Source organism: Salmo salar, chromosome ssa13 (genome assembly GCF_905237065.1).
Source record: "Salmo salar chromosome ssa13, Ssal_v3.1, whole genome shotgun sequence".
NCBI lineage: Eukaryota > Metazoa > Chordata > Actinopteri > Salmoniformes > Salmonidae > Salmo > Salmo salar.
In genome coordinates this window covers 94,241,918-94,247,824 of record NC_059454.1, presented here as the reverse complement: position 1 = coordinate 94,247,824, position 5,907 = coordinate 94,241,918, and the positions used below count along the sequence as shown (strand labels likewise).

Genomic DNA, 5,907 nt, shown 5'->3' with positions numbered 1-5,907 from the left:
ATTGTGTGAGTCAGTGGCTGGCCCCAAGCCCATAGGGGGCCCTTTGAGGCAAAAAATAAAAATATACAACCACAGGAACCCACTTTCAATGTTCAAAATACACCAGAGAGCATCATTTAGCCACAGAGGATCAATAGTTAAAAAATAAAAAAGAACTGTGGATTAAATATAATCTCAAGCACATACAACTGTATGTGCTTGAGATAATATTTAAATGAAACACCAACATAGTGACTTATAAGGGTGTTTGGCCACCACAAGCTGCCAGAACAGCTTCAATGCTCCTCGACATAGATTCTACACGTGGACCTAAACAATGCCAGGAAAATACACCCCTAAACATCATTTGTATCCCTCATTTACTCAGGTTTTTCCTTTATTTTGTCAGTTATTGGTATGCCTACAGTCGGGAAGGCCGCAGTTTGGGCAGCACATGCACAAATATAGGGCACTGATGTTGGTCGATTAGGCCTGGTTCACAGTTGGCATTCCAATTCATCCCAAAGGTGTTCGATGGGGTTGAGGTCAGGGCTCTGTGCAGGCCAGTCAAGTTCTTCCACACCAATCTCTAAAAAACATTTCTGTATGGACCTCGCTTTGTGCATGGGGGCATTGTCATGCCAAAACAGGAAAGGGCCTTCCCCAAACTGTTGCCACAAAGTGGGAAGCACAGAATTGTCTAGAATGTCATTGTATGCTGTAGCATTAAGATTTCCCTTCACTGGAACTAAGAGGTCTAGCCCAAACCATGAAAAACAGCCCCAGACCTTTATTCCTCCTCCACCAAACTTTACAGTGTGCACTATGCAGTCGGGCGGGTAGCATAGGAGAAACACTGAAGTTGATACAAGGTTTTCTAAAATCTAAACATAATCAATGACTGCTGCTTCGTAGGCTAAATTATCTTTTGGCATTCTATGTAGAGAAATAGCAATGTGCCAATGTCTAAAGTATTAAATTGTGTTCTCTTAACTCTATTTCATAGAAATACCAACCTTTGCTAAACAACAACAAACCATGAACAAAATATTTCTGACAATGTTACTTCCTGATGACGTCCAACTCCTGATGGTGGTGCATGGGAATTGAAGTTTAAAGAATATTGGTCGTCATTAGTTGCCATAACGTCAAACCCCGCCCATTTCTACAATTTATCTTCTTAAATTCTGATTTTAAATCTAACCCTAAACTTAACCCCAACCTTAATCACACTGCTAGCTTTATGCCTCACCCTAAAAACAAAAATGAACTTTTTGGTCTTAATTTATGATTTTTTACAATAGGCCTATAGACTATTTTTACTTTGTGGCTGTGGTAACTAGTGGAAACCGAGAATATCAGTGCCTTGGAACTGTTTGTGTTCAGGGGCACAATCTGAAAGATTTCCTGCTGTTCAATAATTTCAATTGCTCATTATAGGCTACATGTTCATTCTTGAAGAATATCTGATAAATGCTTAGTAAAAATGCCTTACCCTATCCCATACTAGGCTGTATTTCCCCAGCTCCATCAATCAAGTTACCAAACAAAGTGGTAGTGTCAGGGTGTTGAAATTACACATAGTGCCTTTAAGAATTTAGCCATATACAAATTGCCACCCATTTTAAAACAGTGAGTCACCATAAACAATGCTTACCAGCAGATAGCGACAATGTTTCAGTCAACCACTTATGGCTTGGATCCTATTTAAGATGTCAAAGATGACATGCTAAATCATTTAACGTCTCAAGTCTGACATTTCTTTGGCATTGCATTGATGTATACATTATGCCATCATAATTTGTGAACGCAACATTTTCTGTCATCAATAAATTGTCACCAAAACAGGCTACAGCATTTGTATCACACACTCATAAATCAATCCCAGTGGGTATACGACGTGATAAAAACGTCTTTTATGGGTTGAAATCTTGTCGGGACGTCATATAACCAGATTAAGACGTCTTCTTTATGATGTCTTTTTGAATCATGAAAAATACATCTTATTTTGGTTGATAACTGTTTTTTGGAGTACTAACGATAGATGGAAGTGTTTTTTCAGTAATAGGGGATTAATGATCAATGGGTCAGAGACATGGGAGGAATTTCAGTCCAGGACTCGTGGCAAGTTCTCTTTGGTCCAAATTGTTTATACATTGACCCTGAAATAGGATACTTGTTATTTGGCCATTGGCCCAGTTTTATTGCAAGGAATTCTAATTGGTCAACCACAGGCTAGAGCTGGGTTATAAAGTACACCCTGTCCCTTTGTTCTGTGGAGAGAATGACTGACGACAATGACTGAAGACAGGGAAGAATGAACATCTACCTCTCTGCATAACAGATTTGAAAAAACCTATTTCCTCCCCCTAATTTGCTTTGGGGTCTGTGTCATTGAAGAGTAACGTCAACTGCTAACACATGTCAGTGACTGGATGTATGGCATCTACAGCAGTGCTTGGCCACCCACTCAGTTACCAGTGACATATTCTGGCACATCCCAGGGAAAGGAGAGATCAGAACCACCCCTCCTTAAATCCATACTCATTTACAGTAAGTTGTGTGCAAAAATGTTTGATACTTTGATCTTCAATGTGTATTTCCTCCTACTAACCAGCATTGTAAGAGCAAAGTTTGTACTTGCTATGCTGATGATCATAAAAGTTCTCTGCATCAGGTCTCACTAAGACTGGATTGCCCAAGAGACATGCTGTTCAGCTGCTCAAGATTCTGATCTTACACTCTTAGAAAAAAAATGTGGTATCTAGAATCTGAAAGGGTTCATCGGCTGTCCCAATAGGAGAACCCTTTGAAAAAACATTTTTGTTTCCAGGTAGAACCCTTTCCACACAGGGTTCTACCTGGAACCCAAGAGGGTTCTCCTATTGGGACAGCTGAATAACTATTTTTTTCTAAGGGTGTAGTGTAAGTAGTTCCAATTGAAATAGCACCGCTTCTAATAATATATAATTGCATAGCAAATCAAATCCAATCCTATCTCACCTTTTTTTCCAGGTGCAAAACCCTTGTCCTGATTCTTCTCCAACACGGCTCAGGGGCATATTTGGGGACTTTTCAGAGGGCCCGCAACACTTCATGACACTTACTGTAAGCATAAAACATTTAAATTAACGATTTGCATAATGTGGGCATGCAGGATACGACATAACAGTAACGTGCGGTAAAATATATTTAACAGTCAGAATCTACTAAAAGTGGTAGCAAAGGCATGTTTGCTCCTCTGTCCCTTCATATTGAAGTGGGACATTCATTAATTGGTAATCAATCTGAAACATTAAGAAAGAGGATTTTAAAATTTGACAGTTGGATAAGGAAAATGTTTAACACCTCTCTAAATGGTAAAGTTTTGCTTAATAATAATACATGATGTAATATTCTAACAACTTTTTATAAACACACCGCTCCATAATCCTGAGGACATTGTCTAGGACAGAGGTTCTCCAATTGAGGACAGCTTGGCAGTCTTAAAAGAAGAAAGTTATATACAAACATGTAAGTATATGTAAAGAGGCAAAGAAATATTATATTGTTCAAAAGTTGTCTGTCATCATTCCTGCCACAAACAGTGTTAGAAATGGGTATAATTCGCAAATCTCTTCCTCTTCTCTGCAACTGTGCACGTGTGTGAGTTTTAGTGAACAACAGGGAGAATGAGCAAAAGAGAAATGGGAGAAACTTTACATGACTCAAATGAGGTGTCTGAATCAGGACAGGGGTTTTGCACCTGGAAAAAAAGTCAAGTTAAATAGGATATGATTTGCTTTACAAATCATTATGAGCAAGTTGCTCTTTGTTGAAGACATCTCTATGCTATAACGATGAACAGAGCAAAGTACAGAGAAATCCTTGATGACAACCTGCTCCAGAGTACTCAGGTTCACCTTCCAGCAGGACAATAACCCTAAGCACACAGTCAAGACAACACAGGAGTGGGGTCGGGACAAGTCTCTGAATGTCCTTGAGCGGCCCAGCCAGAGCCCAGACTTGAACACAATCGAACATCTCTGGAGAGATGAAAAGAGCTGTGCAGCAACACTCCCCGTCCAACTTTACAGCGCATGAGAGAATCTGCAGAGAAGAATGGGAGAAACTCCCCAAATACAGGTTTGCCAAGCTTGTAGCATCATTCCAAGATGACTCAAGGCTGTAACCGCTGCCAAAGGTGCTTCAACAAAGTACTGAGTAAAGGGTTTGAATACTTATGTAAATGTGATTTCAGTTCTTTTGTTAAATTAGCAAACATTTATAAAACCCTGTTTTTGCTTCGTCATTATGGGGAATTGTGTGAGAAGAAATGAGAAGAAATTAGAATTAATGAGAAGAAAAAACAATGTAATGTATTTTAGAGTAAGGCTGTAACCTAACAAAATGTGGAAAAAGTGAAGGGGTCTGAATACTTTCCGAAGGCACTGTAACTGCCACAAAATTCTTTAACTAGTACCATAGAAACACTTTTACCCAGCTGATTCCAAAGTTTCTTCAAGAATGTCCTTTTCAAATTGGTAAAATTGTAATGCGCTGATTCGCTTCACTCCAGATCTGACCCATCACATGACTCTTCAAGAGGGCCACTACGCTCCAGATCGCCTTCTGTGCTCAGAGGTCCTTGATGAGGATCTACCTCTTCACACCACTCTTATTAAATCAAATAAATCAATGGGCCTTTATGTACTCCCAGTATTTCTATGCATGTAATTTCTGTGGGTGAATTATGGAACAATTGCTGTACAGTGGGGGAAAAAAGTATTTGATCCCCTGCTGATTTTGTATGTTTTCCCACTTACAAAGAAATGATCAGTCTATAATCGTAATGGTAGGTTTATTTGAACAGTGAGAGACAGAATAACAACAAAAAAATCCAGAAAAACGCATGTCAAAAATGTTATAAAATGATTTGCATTTTAATGGGGGAAATAAGTATTTGACCCCTCTGCAAAACATGACTTAGTACTTGGTGGCAAAACCCTTGTTGGCAATCACAGAGGTCAGACGTTTCTTGTAGTTGGTCACCAGGTTTGCACACATCTCAGGAGGGATTTTGTCCCACTCCTCTTTGCAGATCTTCTCCAAGTCATTAAAGTTTCGAGGCTGACGTTTGGCAACTCGAACCTTCAGCTCCCTCCACAGATTTTCTATGGGATTAAGGTCTGGAGACTGGCTAGGCCACTCCAGGACCTTAATGTGCTTCTTCTTGAGCCACTCCTTTGTTGCCTTGGCCGTGTGTTTTGGGTCATTGTCATGCTGGAATACCCATCCACGACCCATTTTCAATGCCCTGGCTGAGGGAAGGATGTTCACACCCAAGATTAGACGGTACATGGTCATCGTCCCTTTGATGCGGTGAAGTTGTCCTGTCCCCTTAGCAGAAAAACACCCCCAAAGCATAATGTTTAGACCTCCATATTTGACGGTGGAGATGGTGTTCTTGGGGTCATAGGCAGCATTCCTCATCCTCCAAACACGGCGAGTTGTCCTCTGAATCATTCAGATGTTCATTGGCAAACTTCAGACGGACATGTATATGTATTCTTGAGCAGGGGGACCTTGCGGGCACCGCAGGATTTCAGTCCTTCACGGCGTAGTGTGTTACCAATTGTTTTCTTGGTGACTATGGTCCCAGCTGCCTTGAGATAATTGACAAGATCCCCCCGTGTAGTTCTGGGCTGATTCCTCACCGTTCTCATGATCATTGTGTAACCGATGTGAAATGGCTAGTTAGTTAGCGGTGGTGAGCGCTGATAGCGTTTCAATTGGTGACGTCACTCGCTCTGAGACTTGAAGTAGGGTTGCCCCTTGCGTTGCAAGGGCCGCGACTTTTGTGGCGCGATGGGTAACGATGCTTCGTGGGGTGTCAGTTGTTGATGTGTGCAAGGGTCCCTGGTTCGAGCCCGGGTTGGGGCGAAGAGA

At 40.9% G+C, this 5,907-nt stretch overlaps 1 long non-coding RNA gene across 1 annotated transcript; it reads left to right on the top strand.

The window, feature by feature from the left end:
- The first annotated feature begins 2,267 nt into the window (after positions 1-2,267).
- LOC106568257 (uncharacterized) lies at positions 2,268-4,731 on the top strand. Its single transcript, XR_006758468.1, has 3 exons — positions 2,268-2,532; positions 2,995-3,492; positions 4,538-4,731. It is a non-coding gene; the product is annotated as an uncharacterized lncRNA (long non-coding RNA).
- Positions 4,732-5,907: the final 1,176 nt, after the last annotated feature.